This window comes from Magallana gigas, chromosome 9 (genome assembly GCF_963853765.1).
Source record: "Magallana gigas chromosome 9, xbMagGiga1.1, whole genome shotgun sequence".
NCBI lineage: Eukaryota > Metazoa > Mollusca > Bivalvia > Ostreida > Ostreidae > Magallana > Magallana gigas.
The window spans coordinates 41311124-41330156 of record NC_088861.1 but is presented as its reverse complement, the minus strand read 5'-3'; the positions used below and the strand labels follow the sequence as shown (position 1 = coordinate 41330156).

General features: G+C 33.5%; 1 protein-coding gene across 1 annotated transcript in view; it reads left to right on the top strand.

Annotated features, from left to right (window-relative positions):
• The window catches only part of LOC105341533 (uncharacterized), a 58215-nt gene that overhangs the window by 31402 nt on the left and 7780 nt on the right, over positions 1–19033 (top strand). The gene's annotated exons all lie outside the window — the stretch shown is intronic.

Below are 19033 nucleotides of genomic sequence, written 5' to 3'. Positions count from 1 at the left end.
TTTATGACATTTGGGATAAGTAATGAATTTATAGCTAAGTTGATGAAAGTAATGATTTTTTCTGTTGAGAAATTATATTTCATGCGTACTCCTATGCTGAGTTCTATAAATATGAGCCATCTGATTCAGCCAAAACTGTTAATTGGTATGAAAGGAATGAAATATTATGCATTGGGAATGTAAAGATAACATTAAACACAACCTTGCTACTCAGAGGAAAATGTTTAAAAATTCTCTTCATTGGTAACCTGCGGGAATTGCATTTTTGTAAATAATGCATGTAAATTAATAATTATGATATCATATATCTAGTACTTGTATTATATAGATTGTGAAGTTTTAAAAAAAGATAATTTGAAAATTCCCGATCCTTGATTACAGTTAAACAGGAAATATGTAATGAAATAAGCAGCCATGTAATACTTTGATCTAAGGGGAATATAGTGTTTCAATGTTTCAAATACAGTTCTATAACTCGGACTTATTTGGCATTAAAAGTGTATATCTGGTAGCTGAAAAATAACCATGCATGCTGAGTAGCAGGTTTCAGACAAGTTTATAAGAGTTCTTTAAACTTTTCTTCAAACTGCTTGGTTATAAGCATATGGGTTCATCCATGAATTAAAAATTCAAGTTGTTTGAGTGAGTGAGTTTGGCATTTAATTAAAGCAATTGAGAAATGGAAACTACAACAATTTGGATTCTGACTAACATATTTATAATAAGAAGTACTCTTTATTTTTATTTTGCAGTTAAGAAAAATGCAAGCATTCATAAACATAGTATATACTTAACACATGGATCATTACTTACAAATACCGTTGCATGATTATATATATATATATATATATATATATATATATATATATATATATATATATATATATATATATATATATATATATATATATATATATATATATATATATATATATATATACACTTGATCTTAAAAATTAAATAATTTCAGCATTCTCATCGTTATGCATTTTTTAAAATTCATTAAAGTTATAATCAAGTAAAATATAATGTATGATTTTATAAGTGCTGCAACAATAACTTGAGACATTGACAAAAAAGATGGCAAAGGATTTCATGATAATTTATATTAGAATACTATCTATAACTGGTATGAGTAATAATTACCATAATATATTTTGATACCTTAATCATTGAATTCTTTAATTGAAAATTTAACACCCAGGAAGAAGTCAACTTTTTTAACGCATTGAATGAATAAATGTACACGAAGCATTATGATATTTCTTACCATATACCATAGCAATCAGTTAGGCAAACAAGAGGCCTAATGGCCTAATGGCTCACCTGAGAAACTGTACGCATAACTGATGAAATCAGAACAATGCATCTTGACAAGTTAGTAATTCTTGTTAGAAAAAAAATATTTAAAATGTTTTGCACATATTCTCATGTTAAAAGTCAATTTTTTTTTCTTCAAGAAGAACGCTTTGAATTTTTTTCTTTTCAATCCCTTGTAAAAATTCATCCCCCTCTGACTGTGGGCAAACCCTACTTCTAGAAATCATGATTTGAACAAACTTGAGTCTACGCTACCTAAGGATGCTTCCACACAAGTTTCAGCTTTTTTGGCCAAATGATTTTTTGGGAAGATTTTTTAAGAATGCCTTCAAATTTTTAATAATCATGAATAAGGGTCATGCTCAGTATGTGAGATATGGTGATCTGTTTGTCTGTACATTCATCCATCCAAACATCTGTCCATCCAATGCAGATTACTTAAAAAAAAATTCAAAGCATATACATCCTTTTTTAAGCTCTCTTTGGCTCATACTTCTCATAAACAGAACTTTTTATGTAAAAAGTGTGCAGTGATCTTGAACCTATTTCAAGGTCAAATGTTAAGATCGTAGCAGATATTTAGCTCTTTATTACCCTCATTCTAACAAATTTGAACCCCTTAAACTATTGGAAGATTTGTGCTAAGTTTGGTTAGAATTGGCTTTGTGGTTCTGGAGAAAAAGCAAAATTGTGGAAAGTTCACAGATGGACGGACAAAGACAGACGCCATACAAAAAGCTTTCAACTCAGGTGAGCTAAAAACATACCGTATATATTCGTATTTTTCCGCATGTCACAAAATTTGCGAAAATGGAGAAAGGTGTAGCATTTTAATTTTCGCCAGTCAATTTTTTCTTATAGCATATAATACAGAATGAAATTTCTGTGTATTCAATTATTTGCTATTTAAAAGACATCGCGAAAATTAAATCATCGCGAAAATTACCGGATATACGGTATTAAGTTTGATAAAATATGTTCTCCTTTATTTTTTCTTCAAAATATGGTATTCATTACATAATGAAATGAGATACAAAGACATAAACTGTCTATTATACATGTACATAGAATTGAACGAAATTGTTTATCATGTTTCCATGGTAACGATTGTTTATATATCCTACATAGATTCGATAATTTGTAAACCAATGTAACAAACTTATTGCATAATTATGTAAAACTTCACATATTTTTTTCTCAAAAGGACAAATTTTCACATATCTATGAACCATAGTAAAGGTTTTATAAAGTTTGAAAGTTGTAAAATCCATGGAAACAACAATTTTGAGGAAACTTCCCTATCATGTTTTGATTGTTTTTGATAACAAAATACCCAGTCATTTCAGAACTGGTGTTGGTTTGCATCAACCTGTCCGCAAGAATTAACAGGGCATCACCAAAAATGCCTCATTTCTAGGTTTTTTTTTTGCAAAGTTGTTAACCAAGTACTTTTAAGCCTTTGGTGTAATAAAGAAAGATAAATACTCTGATTTGCTAAATGTATTATTTAATAGTTAAGATGTGATGCTTTGAGAGTTTGATAAAGATTTATCACAAACAAATCTAGTTGAAATAAATATTTAAGCAGAAATAGTGTGTTCTTCAGTAAAAATCAAGATCATTTTGTGCGAATAATGATGGGTATGTGTATCCATGGTAACGGAGTTGCCTAGCAACCAACTTCTGGTGTTTTTTTGATAGGTATATGATAATATGCATTATATTAAAATTTGAGAAAAATCGGTGACTATGTGTGCCGAACCTCCTATTCAAGTGTTTTTAATGCTTACAGAGAAGGGTTCTTAATTTCCAAAAGTTGTACCGTAGTAAAACATATGTATATGATATATTATTTAGTTCACTTTAATATTTTTTTCGTTTTTCTATTCACACAAATTTGCCCCTCCCAGTTTCAACGTTTAAATGCCAGAGTTAATGATTTTAAACTTATATTTTGATTAAGAAGTAATTCAACATTTCTTCAAAAGATATACATTATTTAGAAGCAAGTTTTAAGACTATTGATCCTAGAAAATATTTTGAAAATTAGTTTACAACTTATTTTAATAGGGTTTTCCATGATCCATCCAGGAAATATTTAAAACTCAAATAAAATGCAACTCAATTCAACATTTTGAAATTCTCCAACTAAAAACGAGTACACAAATAAAAAAAACCAAAAAACTTTTTAAATCCAAAATCTTATAATACTTTTTATATAATTCGTGCAATCCATCAGTATTTACAGTCGTTTTTTACCTACCACATAGATGAATAGAGGGCAGGTCTCCCTCTAATACATTCTATACTTACAATAATATATCATATATATATATATATATATATATATATATATAAAACAATGCAATCGGTAGCATCTACATCCACAGTTCTAAACTGACTACCGTATAGATGTGAAGAGGGACAGGTCTCCCTGTTTTATACATTACATAATACTTACATGTATAATAAAATTTACAATATTATATAGGCAAAGTGTTAAAAACACAAAGCATGCACAAGTTGTCGCTTCTATACAGAAATTAAAAGTTTATCACAACATGGTGATAAATGCAGAACCCCAGTGCATCTTGCACTATGGAGCCCTGCAAACGACAGTGGTTGGCTCACGCCTCTTTATGCCCCCCTCCCCCAACTAAGAGTGCGTGTCACAAACGAAGAAGGAAATCAAGTTTTGGCTCAGGCTCTAACGCTTACGTACATGTCTTTGAAACCTTGAATTTGGTACATGTATATGAGAAGCCTGATAAATAATTCAAATTAATGATATGATCTAGATGAGCTAGCCAAGTCAGAGGTAACCCAAACATATATCTGATAAGATTGAAACTTTTAAAAGCTATCTTATATGTTTGCCACGTGTTAAACAGCCCATTGCTTTTTCCCGATATTTGATCTGCCAAATTTCTTGGTTGTAATTGTGTAATCAGCATTAGAGGAACCAAAGACCAAACACGCAGCCACTGGCAACGAAAAATAAAATCGGCGTTTGCATTTACCTTTGTCCTGTGTAATTTGCCTTAAGGACGACGGACCCAATTCCATTTGCGCATCTAAAAGGAGTGATTGTTACGAACATCGATTTCTCAGTATTACGTCACAATAACTAAATTTCAATGAAAAATATCGCCTTTGACGCAATATATAGCTGATCAACGTCATCAATACACACTTTATGCAGTGCAAGTACTTGCTGTCCATGCTTTAATTTAACATGCTAAAGTACGCTTTTCAACATTATTTAACATTATTCAATTGTCTTTAGCGGATGTCAAGTACTGTAGTGAGTTTTATATAAGCTCAAGTTAATTATAACCACCAAGGTTAGTTAACAGCGTTTGAGCCAGTGAACAAGTTAGATACATTTCGATCTGCTTCAATACTCAATTGAAAATAGAGTAAAACCGCCTTTGTGTTTAAGTTTTGAAGTATATTATCATACACACATGTTAAGCACACTCTGGTATTTGTTTTGTGTCATAAATCAACCTCGAATTAATGTATATATACATTTAAAAAAAAAATGAAGAAAAATAACGACACACAGCAGTTTGGCATATGCTCCCTTAAAAACAAAGTCGATGACATATTCATTTTTTTGAATGATATTAATTCAAAATCATCATATACGTGTCATATTTCAATTTGGATAGAAATCTATTGCAGAATCTTTAAAAATCATTTACCCCTCACAAAAACGCTTTCAATTGTTTAATTGAAAAACAGAAGTAATACAAACAATTTTTGAAATGGTCCCTACTAAAAATCTAATTCGATTTTTATGATATTTTTTGATGGATTTTAATATCTTTATTAACTCTAACTCATATAAAATTTTCATGAAAATCACTATTGTAGAAGGGAATTTGGTCCGTCGTCCTTAGATATAATGTTAAAGTGAAGGGTCTTAACCACAAATGCTGCAACAAACACCATGACCTTGGGGGATTTAGATGTTTGCATTACCGTTTGATTGTAAATGAGAAATAATATCCTGTAATAAGCCAAAAAGGGGCAACAAAAAAGAATGGCAAATACCACTAGAAACAACTCTGTAAATGTAATGCCATGTAGTCTGCTAAATTCCAACCATTAATAAGGTCATCTACCATATGCCCATGTTATGGAAAAATATACCAAATATTACACTTGAACTACCTGTAAATAGCTAGAGGTTTCAACATGTCATTAAAATGATTAAGAAATGAAGAAAGGATAGCCATATCTCTAAATCTATTTTGATTATAGTAGAAGGACTCATCTCTTGAGTTTCCCTTCTTAGCTCATAACGAAGTGCTTAGGATGTAAGATTCTCTATGCTTTTGAATTATAGAAGATAATGCTTCTTAACCCTTTTTAGCTCACCTGAGCTGAAAGCTCAAGTGAGCTATTCTGATCACTTTTTGTCCGTCGTCCGTCTGTCCGTCCGTCCGTCTGTCCGTCTGTCTGTCCGTCTGTAAACTTTTTACATTTTGAACTTCTTCTCTAAAACCGCTTATCCAATTTCAACCAAATTTGGCACAAAGCATCCTTATGGGAGGGCGAATATAAATTGCAGAAATAAAAGTCCGATCTGTATTCAAAGCGGAGAAAACCTTGAAACTGTAGAAAAAGAGGGGTGCATTTTTAAAAATCTTCTTCTCAAGAACTACTGATTCCAATTCAACGTAGTTTAGCATAAATTATCCTTATGGGAAGGAAAATATAAATTGCAAAAATTAAGGTCTAATTCTGTTTCAAATCTGAGTTATTACGAAAATAATAATAAAGGAAAGGCGTGTTTCAATCAGTTTAATAGCCTCGGATTCGGCATCCGGTAAAATGGGTAGACAAGACTTGGCCTGGGCAAAACAAAAGATAAGCAGTTATTAATCTGCCAATCTCATTAAAATTTCAGGATATTTGATGGACCAGTATATTTGTATTTGCTGTAAATATTGCTGCAAAATAATGCGTATTTGGAATTGACGATTGCCGATCCTCCCCCGGCTTTTATTTTGCCACGGCCCGGTTTTGCTTACCCATTTTACCAAGACTCGTATTCCATACTTCTAAAACGAGGTTCTTTGTTTAAAGCAGCCATGACATTATACGAAAAAGGGTCGATCTGACTATGATGAATTTGCTTGTTGTGCAACAGTTCGCGTATGAAGGGAAATTTTTGAAACATGAAAAATATATTGGTGCCGATTTTGTGAAGTAAATTGAGGCTAAATATTTCAATGCGTTGACAGTTTTCACACATGACGTTGATGTTAGCTTGTTCTGATTTTCGTTTCGTTTTCATTATTTATGCTTTGTAACCTGGAAACTGTCGTCTGTATTTCGTGATTTTTACGTATCAAATCAAACAGAGACTTCGGTAAATCAAACAGTTACGTTAACTGTTTACCTGCGCAAATTAAGCAAAATCTGATGTAGGAGTACTGAAATACAATTCATTCTATCGGTAATTCGGCATTATTTTTTGCGTAATGGTAGATTAATGCAATAGGTTTTTGTTGAGATGCTCGGCATTTTCTCTAGTTCAGTTTAAATAGAGTTTGATATCGCTTACGGAAATATGTAGGTATAAACATGTATATATATGATTCATTTCGAAAAAATAAATTGTGTTCTTTATTTGTTATACATGTAGTGCATGTTTCTTGTGTTTAATTGTTAACAATTTCTATTTACTAACCATTTTTGAGTGTTTGCTTCGAATTATAAGCAAGATACAGAGATTTGCTAACAATTCTATGTTTGTACACAGATCTTAAAAGCTAAAGATTAAATCAAAGTACTGATAGTACTGAAAAGCGCTAACCCAGCTTCTGTATGTATATAACAGATATATGTATATAGCATTTCAGCTTCTGTATACGCACTATATTTCCTCATCACTGCATGACAGTCCCTGCAATGATGTATGTAAGCCCCGTACATTAATTTCACAATAACCCGTAAATTAGATTCACAATAGCCCGTGCAGTTATGTGCATAAACCCCTGAAACTGGTTCCCTAACCAGTTTAAATGATGTATACTTTTGCTTAGAGGGGGCGGTTATTCGATGCACCGGAAGTTGAAGTCTAACGACAATAAAGGGCTGAGCTATGCTTACCGCTTTAAAAAGTAAAAAAATTGTCAATATTTATTACGAAAATTTTCAAAATCTGTTCTTCCAGAAACCAACTTATTGAATTGTAAACTTAACCTTTTTAGCTCACCCGAGAATGGGGCCACAATGGGGGTCGAAGTTTAACAAATGAATAGAGTAAATCTTTAGAAATCCTCTTCTCAGAAACTAATTGGCCAGGAAAGCTGAAACTTGTGTGGAAGCATCCTCAGGTAGTGTAGATTCAAAGATGTGAAGATCATGACCCCTGGGGATAGGGTGGGGCCACAATGGAGGGTCGAAGTTTAACATATGAATATAAAAAGTAAATCTTTAAAAATCTTCTTCTCAGAAACTAATTGGCCAGGAAAGCTGACACTTGTGTGGATGCATCCTTATGTAGTGAAGATTCAAATTTGTGAAAATCATGACCCCGGGGGTAGGTTTGGGCCACAATGGGAGATCGACGTTTTACATAGGAATATACACAGTTAATCTTTAAAAATCTTCTTCTCAGAAACTAATCAGCCAGGAAAGCTGACACTTGTGTGAATGCATCCTCAGGTAGTGTAAATTCAAAGTTGTAAAATTCATGACCCCCGGGGGTAGGGTTGGGCCACAATGGGGGATCGAAGTTTAACATAGGAATATATACAGTAAATCTTTAAAAATCTTCTTCTCAGTAACTAATTCGAAGGCAAAGCTGGAACTTGTGTGGAAGCATCCTCAGGTAGTGAAGATTCAAAGTTGTGAAAATCATGACCCCTGGGGGTAGGTTGGGGCCACAATGGGGGATTGAAGTTAAACATATGATTATATACAGTAAATCTTTAAAAATCTTCTTCTCAGAAACTAATTAGCCAGGAAAGCTAAAACATGTGTGGAAGCATCCTCAGTTAGTGTAGATTCAAATTTGTGAAAAGCATGACCCCTGGGGGTAGGTTTGGGCCACAATGGGAGGTCGATGTTTTACATAGGAATAAACAGAGTCATCTTTAAAAATCTTTTTCTCAGAAACTAATCAGCCAGGAAAGCTGGAACTTGTGTGAAAGCATCCTCAGGTAGTGTAGATTCAAAGTTGTGAAAATAATGATCCCCAGGGGTAGGGTGGGGCCACAATGGGGGGGGGGGGTCAAAGTTTAACAAAGGAATTTATAGGGTAAATCTTTAAAATCTTCTCAGAAACTAATCAGCCAGATGATTCTTTATAATTGTTAAGACTTTGGCCCCAGGACAATTCTTTGGCCTCACGAGAAGGTTGAGAGTTTACTGTACGTTTACATCCCATATATAAACTATTGTTAGGGATCTTTTTGAGAACTGCAATACTCAACACATGATATGACCATAAAATCATCCTGTTAGAAAAGGGACTAATGATTATAAACATAAGAATATCCAGGGGAAAATGGATTTTATTTATACAGGATTTACATGAATTATTGTATATTGTCCAGATAGTTTGTATTATGACTCCATTGAGCTGATTTTATCATACCTATTGTTCCTCAGGTGAGCGATGTGGCCCATGTGCCTCTTGTTGTTACATCAATTAGTCTCCTTATGAAGGCCCTACAAGGTGCAACAACCTTGTATGCAACATTAAATAACCATATGATAGACTGCAATTCCTGTAAAGAAATTTGTATTTGCGAGTAAATTGTTTTGAATTCTAATATGTAGCGCAGTTAATTTGTCATAATGTAAACGCATCTGCATAGACAATGTGTCAAACTCTAATCATAAATAGGACAAACGTGTTGTTGGCTAACAGTTTTGTCATTAGCACAAACAATGTAAAATTATGTAGCGTATCTTTACAATGTACAACCAAAAAGCCCGACTTTCCTGCAAATAAAGTCATCCAAGCAATGTATTACTTTTCAGCTCACCTGAGCTGAAAGCTCAAGTGAGCTATTTTGATCACATTTTGTCCGTCATCCGCCTGTCCGTCCGCCTGTCCGTCCGTCTGTCTGTCCGTCTGTAAACTTTTTACATTTTGAACTACTCTCTAAAAACGCTTGGCCAATTTCAACCAAATTTTGCACAAAGCATCCATATGGAAAGGCAAATTTAAATTGCAGAAATGAAAGACCGTTCTTTATTCAAAGCGGAGGAAACCTCGAAACTGTAGAAAAAGGGGTTCTCAAGATCTACTGAGTCAAATTCAACGTAACTTAGCATAAATCATCCTTATGGGAAGGAAAGTATAAAGTGCGAAAATTAAGGGCTAATTCTGTTTCAAATTTAAGTAATTTACGAAAATATTAAGACAGAGAAAATGAGGGTCTTACAGGTTAACTTCGGGCTCGATATTTCATAGGACCAGTCTATGTAAGAAGCAGCCATCTTGAACAGAGATGAATTTGCTTGTTGTGCAACAGTTTACATGCAAAGGGAATATTTGAAACATCCAAAATACTGTAGAAACATATATTTTCGTTGGGTCAAAATTTCGTTGTTTTTAAACCAAACAAGATTTCGTTGGCATTTAATTTCGTCATATGGTAATCTTTTTGTATTCATTAATACCAGGGTTAAAAATTCGTCATGGATTTAATTTCCTTGATTTATATTGCCAACGAAAATAACGAAATTAAATCCCCAACGAATATTTCTGCTTCTACAGTATATCTGTGCCGTTTATGTAAAGTAAATTGAAGTTAAATATTTCAATGCGTTGACATTTTCATTTGTGACGGTGGTTTTAGCGTGTATTGATTTTCGTTTAGCATGTTTATTTTTTTTTTTATTTTAACTGGAGAGGAACAATCTTCTTTATTTTAGAATTTAAAATTTTTACCTGTAGACCGGTAAATAAGACAGCTGATTGTTTACATGTACCTGACAAAAATCTGATGCACTAACAACATATTATAAAATACTATTCATTATAATGGTACTGTACATGTAATTCGGTACGATCTCTACGTAATGGTTGATTAATGCAACATTTTTTATTAAGATGCTCTGCAATTTCAATCTAAAAGGAGATTATTCTCGCTGCTAGAAATATATAAGTATATACATGATAAAAAATAAATTGTAATTTTTCTTTGTTTCAGTGCATTTTTTCTCTTGTTTACAAAGTTCTGTTTACTAATCTGAGAGTCAAGATTCGAGTTATATGCAAGGTACAGAGCTTTGCGCACAATGCTACTATATGTTTGTACACAATGCTGAGGTCATGCTTTAGTTCGTTTATATTCTAAATGCAGCTATGCTGAATAAGAAATACCAAGTTTAGAAATCTTAAGCTGAATGTAATAAACTCATGTGAACAAAGTGGCTCAAACCAAGCTATGTATCTTGCTTATAATTCTATGATTGACGACGAAATTTTGGTTGCTCAATAGAAATGTCTTGCTAAAAGGATGATGTGCTGTAACTACTTTCTGGTGCTCCTTCTTAAATGATAAATTGCATAAAATCTACACAAAGTTTTGCTAGTTTTTCGAACACGTCAATAAAATAAAAACGACGTCTTTTAAACAGTTTCCATAGTCCTGACACATTATTATTATGAGGATAAAAGCATTATCGTTGTTCTTAAAAAGTTATTGCAACGGAAAATCATCTTTGTTTGTAGGCATTTGTTGTTTTTTAAATATAGATGAAAATAATGGGTGGGCATTGGTACAATAGAGCGACATGCCTGCCAATACATTGATTTGAATTACAGCTCTTAAACATAATTATGTGACAACATTTTTCAGTTAAGTTTATTCATCAGTCAAGTGAGTAAGCATATGAAACGTCATACGAAATGAATTCATGCCTGGTAAACGACAATCGTTTATAATGGAGAAGGCCAATTAAATTTCTCAATGTTTTTAATTTGAGGAATTGAGCGCATTCATTCTGGTGCATTGAGGTACACTTTTCTTCTTTCACATTAAGGATTTTTAAAAATAAAATACAATAACTAGTAAGTAGTGGAGGGAGAAAATGTACCTTTACGCTCTCATTTATTTAAATCGTTTTATAAAGTGGTGGTGGTGGGGGGGGGGGGGGGGGGGCTGGGGAGGGGGGGGGGCTAAAATAAAGGGAACTGGAAGTTAACCGTGAACGCCAACTGAAAATTATGTTATTTAAAACCGCATATGATCTTATTTCCGGTTAAATAGGTATTCCATAAAGATAAATATGTAAAATTTGGATATTAATTTTTATATTTGGTTAATCTACCGAGGGGCTATATGGCACAATATCCTTTGAACGCCAAAGCCAGTGTTGCACAGGTGAGCGATGTGGCCCATTGGGCCTCTTGTTGTTTTTCTGATGTCTTGCATATCAACCAATATAAAATGGAATACATTTGTAAAATAGGGCACAGGAAAGTTTAAAACCAAAACGGCAAACATCTGTAAAAATAGTATTTGCCACAGCTTTTAATATATCTAAAAGTCAGTCACTGGTATAAATTGGTACCATCTTCATATAATAAAGCACCATCTTTATATAATAAAGCACCATCTTCACATGAAATAACCACAGCATATTATAATAAAGCACCATCTACATATAAAATAGCCACATAAGGCAGCTAAGGCGTTCCATACATAATAACACAACATAATTAGCACGTGCAGATAATCACATCGATCGAAATGATCACCTATATTTTGACTGTTTTGCCTGTTGTAATGATGCATAGAATAACATAGTCTACATGAAATGTCTGTTGATTCTATTTAGCAGGAAGTAGATTAGTTAATACATTTATCTAAATCATGTAAATCCCAATTGATGATAGCCATTGTTTATTTCCTGATAATTCATGAGAGAGAGAGAGAGAGAGAGAGAGAGAGAGAGAGTTGATTTTTTTTGGGAAGGGGGATAAGCCCAGTTCTTGACGCATTTAACTTTTCACAGTGTGCATTGTCCAGTTCAGAAATTCATATGCATTATTGTATAGAACTGTCTTCATACATGTACATATAAAGCAATGATACAGTTCATAAATTATTTAATGCACTGATAGAAATGCCGGTAACGGGTAACGTAAATACACACAACAATGTTTCGGGTTTAAAATTAGAAAAAATATCATACATTTATTTTAAATTTTATTTGAAAAATGAAAAATATAAGACAGCAATTAAGTTTTAATCCATATAACCATGTCAAATAATGTTCCGAAATTAAAACATTTTCTTTTCATGTTTGAAATTCTTAGAACTGATTTATCAAAATTTTCAAATTCTGTTTTCTTACTTGACAAACTGGAGAAAAAGTATTAAGGGGTGTTAAAACAAAATATTACATTATTGTTTAGCAGTACCGAGCATTCAGATCTTAGAACGTGTGTGTAGATACATGTACACGTGTGTCTGTCACCTCATTGTCCCCACTCTCCTACCGTGCACTGCAAATTGTCAAAAAGGGCTGTGTACATTAGCCATTATATAATCACTTACTGGCCGTTCAGATCTTAGGAAGTGTGTGTATATATACATGTACACGTGTGTCTGTCACCTCATTGTTCCAAATCTCGCTACCCTGCACTGCAAATTGTCAAGAAGGGCTGTGTACAGTAACTATTATATAACCACTGACCGAATGAAAAAAATGTCAACATCCTCTTCTTTGAAAAATTTAACTTCAATTAACCAGTTGTTAAACATGTGTTTTTAGGTTCTTTGATAATTATACCCGCACTTTCTAAAGAAAGTTCGGGTATATTGTTGTTACCCTGTTCCGTCCGTCCGTCTGTCCGTCCGTCCGTCCGTCCGTCTGTCACGTTTTACTTTCTCAAACTGCTCTTACATCTTATAAACCGGCAAACTGAACTCTTGGAGTTTGATTTGGGGTATCATGTTGTTTTGTAAAAAGGTTTCAAAAATTCTCTGTCAGTCCTGGGGGTCAAATAATTGGTAAAAAATGACGTTTTTTTCACAAAAAACCTTCTTCCTCGAACTCCTCCTACATTTTCAAAAGTAGACAAATCATCTTTTGGAATATGTTTTAGGGTATTCTATAGATGCGCAATAAGGTTTCGGAATTTTCAATTTTGTCCTGGGGGTCATTTAATGGCTAAAAAATGACGTTTTTTTACAAAAAAACTGGTTTAAAAAACGTCATTTTTTTTAAGCAGTAGCCAAATGATCTTCTAGAATATGATTGGGGGTGTCATATTGAGGCATGATCAGGTTCCAGAATTTTTTTTTTAATTAAGGGGATCAGTGGGCAACAAAAAATGACGTTTTTTGGCCAAAAAAATATGGTTCCCAGAACTCCTCTTACAACTTTTGGAGTAGCTACGTCATCTCTTGGGATATAATTGGGGCTGTCCTATAGATGTGCAATAAGGTTTTAAAAATTTAAATTTCATCCTGGGAGTCAAATAGTAGCAGAAAATTGACGTTTATCACTAAAAAAACAAACATTGATCCAAGAGCTCCTCTTATGATTTAATGGATAGACAATCATATCTTGGGATATGATAGGGACTGTTCTATAGATGTGCAGTAAGGTTTTCAAAATTTAAATTTCATCCTGGGAGTCAAAATGTAGCAGAATATTGACGTTTATCACTTTAAAAAAAACATAGATCCTAGAACTCCTTTTATGATTTAATGGATAGACACATCATATCTTGGGATATGAAAGGAACTGTTCCATAGATGTGCATTACGGTTTTGAAAAATTAAATTTAACCCTGAGGCCCATTACTAACTAATCGTTTACTAATGTACTGTGTATATATATATTTCAGGTATCAGTCATCCTTATTATTAAAGATATAAACCTAGGAAGATGTTGACTCTCATTTAATTACCTACCGGTACATACCTTTTGATGCCCTTTAAGGATCAAGAATATATATGGTTAAGGGGTGGGGATCTCAACCGTTTTCGAGAAATTCGTGCACTTCCTGTTCAAGGGGGGTCATGACCACCCCCGGGGCCCATGACCTACATACCGTTTGATGCCCCTTGACACAAGGAACAAGAATATATATGGTTTAAGGGTGGGGATTTCAACTGTTTTGAAGATATTAAGGGACTTGCTGTTTGAGGGCGTCAGGACCACCCACAGGGCCCATGACCTACATAACATTTGATGCCCCTTGACATCAGAAACATGAATATATATGGTTTAGGGGTCATGATTATAACAGTTTCTGAGATATATGGTAATTTCAAATTCCTGGGGGTTGGGGATGACCCCAGGGGTCAGATCTAATAAACCCTATATATTGCCAGTAACAGCCAATATATGATTATGAAAACCCTATATTATTATCTTTGTCCGTTTTCAAGTTACCATTTACAATAGAGTCTATGATTCTTCCTACAAGGTTCAATGTTAGACCCCACACCCTTTTGACACCCCCCCCCCTCCCCCAAAAGTGGTTGTCTAACCCAAAATGAGAAAAATCAAACCAGGGTGCACAACTAGATTTGCAGGCCTATCATATCCTAGAGTTTTGTACAATTATGTTCAGCCATCTCTGAGAAACAAGTTCAGAGCGGGAAAGAAGAAAAAGAAGATGAAGAATATATACCAGTACATGTATTAAGAACCGTACAAAAACAATAAGTCTCCAAACTTCATTCAGGAGACTTAATAATTAATAAAGATTAAATAGAGATAGGATCATCAAACATCAATAATTTAAAGATAATTGACAATTTCTGATTCTAAGGGGGTCAGGATGACCCCTTAGGGTCATGACTTACATGCCATAATGATCTGATGCGCCTGCATGACCTAAGGAGGAATAATATCTTTGGATTAAGGTGGGGATCTCAATGGTTTTTATGATATTTGATAATTTCAGGAAGAGCACTTGGGATCATGACCTACATACCATCTTAAATGCCTTGAACAAAGAAACAATAATATAATATGTACATGATATATGATTCAATTTAAGAACCAAGATATAGATCAATCATCTGTTTAGTAATACTTCCTATGTATATATACATGTACATGTATTAGTTTGTGTTTTGTTCTATACTATTCATGTTCATGACTTTAGTATGGCTTAGTCTTATTTTAAATTACATTAAAAAATTGTCAAATATATGAATATATGACTTGGAACCCCCACTCCCAAACAAACTCAAATATAAAGTGTTCTCTCTCTCCCCCCCCCCCCCCCCTTCCTTGTCGAATAATCTATTAAAATCAAAATATAATTTGGGTGTCTAAAAACTTTTATAAACTGGTAAAAAATGTTATTCTTAAAAAAAATTACATTACACCTTGCATAATTGACAAATGATCTATTGAGATACGATCAGAGGTCATATTTCTACCTTAGGATCAATAAGTAGTATTCGTTGACAAGTTAAGATTAATTAATAACAATAAATGATTCAAATTATAAATGTTTATACTCCACATTCATCTCCCCCACCCCCCCCCCCCCCAATCTAACCTGCTTATAAAGATTCAGTCTTCTTAATACATTGTAGCAAATTTTAAATCATTTCTTGATTGCTTTTTCTCTCGTGATTCACATTAACATTTTGGAAATTGCTTAATTCAATTTTTAAGATTTATAAACAAAATGTTATATGCATCACTGCCATGTGTATTCACCTATTTGGGGCAATTGTAAAGTCTCCTAAACAAAGCAGTGACATCATTAGGCTAGGAATTATCCACATGGATCAAACACTACTGTATAACATATGAATAAGATAAAATACATTATTATTTCCAGTTCTAAAATGTCAGGGTGTCTCCAAGGGGGCATAATCTAACAATACAATTTTACGCGCAATGACAAAAAGAGCAAAAATAAATTAAACGGTTTAGGGATGAGGATCTCAGATCTCAAAAGTTAACAAAATATACAGTGTATCATATCATTTCCTATTTCAAAAGGCAGGGGGGGGGGGGGATGGGGGGGGGGGGGGGTTAAAGACAACACCTGGGGGTCATTAATGTACTTTACACCAGTTGATGCATCATAATGACTTTAGAAGATATTTTGTATTTTCCTGTTTCGTGGGGTCAGAGCAGTCCCATAAGGTCATGACCTACATTGTATTTGATGCATTATAATACATTAAGAAAGAAATACTCCTTCCTTCCTATTATAACTCATATAAAAAATAAAAGTGTCTACACTTACTTACATATGTAATACACAAATCTAATAAGAAATTGTTTATACAGGGTCAATATGGGGTCAACTCAACAGTGCATGCAGTCTGACAAATGAAAAAAATAACTTTTGCAACTAAAATGACAGAAACTTTACAAATGCGATAGGATAGGTAACGATGATAAGCTTATTTAAATATTAAAAGATGATGATACAGTATGCTGTCAAAGGGAGATGACATTTAGAAAGTGAAAGTAGAACTTATATACATGTGTATGTATGCTGGCAGGAATCCCATGCTGGCATCTTATTATATTGTGCTACTGCTACTACATGTATTATGCTTACCTAAATTGGTCAACTTCATAATGATAATCCAATTAAAACACAATAATGAATTCCTTTAGCTGATCTTAACTACCGTAATCCTTTTCTGCATACGGAAAACACAGACATGTATGTATGGGTGTTGCTAAAACGCGGAACGGAAAACGGAACGGAATGGAAAATATCATCACGTTTATCGCTTAAAAAGGGTATAGACTGGCCAGAAACGATTTACTTTGTATCTTTTATTTATATCTAATGAATGATTATCAACATGTTGCTATCTTATTAATATTCATATGAATGTCTATCAATTATAGCATTGTATTCATTCGGCTTTAGTTGAGTACGAAACGGAAAAATCAAATGTATACGAATTGTGAAACATTAACATGATTAAACGAGCAAATTAGCTATAACTTTTTACTTATTTCTCTTATATGGTATTGCTGGCATATTAGCGTAACGTGCGCAGTTAGTGAAAGCGTTTTATGCGTGTTTTGAGTATATTTTTATATTATTTTCAAATATGATGTACATGTATATACTTACATCAAAATTGAATTTTCGGTGTTCTAGACGATCTTTTATCATACAGACGATACAGTATCATTGAGATGGAAGAAAAAAAACTGTAGGACTGACGACATTAAAAAATTAAAATACAGTAAACATTAAAATACCTGGTAATTTGTGAAACTAGTAATTTGTGAAACTAGTATTTTTAGCTATGCAATTTTGTTTACGTTTGCATTACAAAGCATGCAGTTGTTTATTCCAGCAGCTATATACATATGATCCGAATAGAGAGCTCTAGACGTTGCCTGGTTTGATTTTCCGATTATATATTGGGACTATAGTCTGTCGATCCCAAAAATATTCATGCAGCACATTTGGACGATTTATAATGGAAAATGTTGACATCTTTTCTCCATTTGGAAGTCACTCAGAAGACCTTGCACAATTTTTCAACACTATCATCCGGGTCTGTTAAAATGCAAAACCCCGTAGACTTCTTTATTTTTAGCCATGTATTTATACCAGCTGATAAGCTAGAGAGGACGTTTTAAAGAAAGAATAATGAGAATGTTTAATGCTTCTAAAAGAGAATCGCTTGAACCCTGAGGTATATATAAATATACAGCAAAAAGTGAATCGAGGATATTTTGGGACAGAATATAGTGGTCAATGCATGTACTGTTAAATTTGAGGAAATAAATATTCTTGAATAAATAATCTAATATTGCTAATCTTTCAAAAAAAATTAAAAAGGTACATAAAGTATATCGTTTTAGCATACTTAACAAATCTATGAGGTAAATAACATTAGATAAGATTTTCCGTTTTCCTTCCGTTCCGTTTTCCGTTCCGCGTTTTAGCAACACCCATGTATGTATACTTGTGAACCCATCTAATCGAAGAGCTGGGTAAAACTAGTACCCGCTAATGAGACATGCAAACCTGTGTTGTGTACGTAACTTCAGACAAAGATCAGTCATTTGTAACATGCATGTATTTTTATGACCTATTCTTCAAATCCACTTGCACTATTTTATTAGGTAAATAACAGCTTTAAGGTGGTGCAGGACACCTGCATATTGTGATGTACATGTATACTTCCTATTGAGATAAACAATTAAGTATGTTGAATATATTGATTAAATATTTACCCCCCCCCCCCCCCCCCCCAAATAATGTTACCTAACATTGAAGCGCAATGGGTTAGAGCGTTTACATGTCTGTAAGAGCATTGGGGTCCAAGGTGTATTTTTGGTAATTTACGAATTTTCATGGGGAGGGGGGGTCTGGACCCCTCACTCCCACCCCTTCTCTAAATCTGTGCACACGATGATGTTCATGTAGGCACACAGAAGCAAATCTAAAACCGGCAACCGCCACGGGGAGGGGCATAATTTAATTTTTAATTTTGTTTGTAATAATCATATAGACCATTATACTTCCTATGACATAAAATGTTAAGATTATTGATTAACTGAAAATTCACGGCAAACAGTTCTACCCCAAATTGCACATAAAGTGCTGCTCATGTCACGATGTGTATTATCATATGGGCAGGGATCTCATCCTTCAGTTATGAAAATTATAATTTTTAAATGTATTACCGGAGTTTGCATGTAGCCTTCATTTTTAATTAAACTGGTACAAAACTGTTATTTAGGGGCAAACACATGGTGCGGG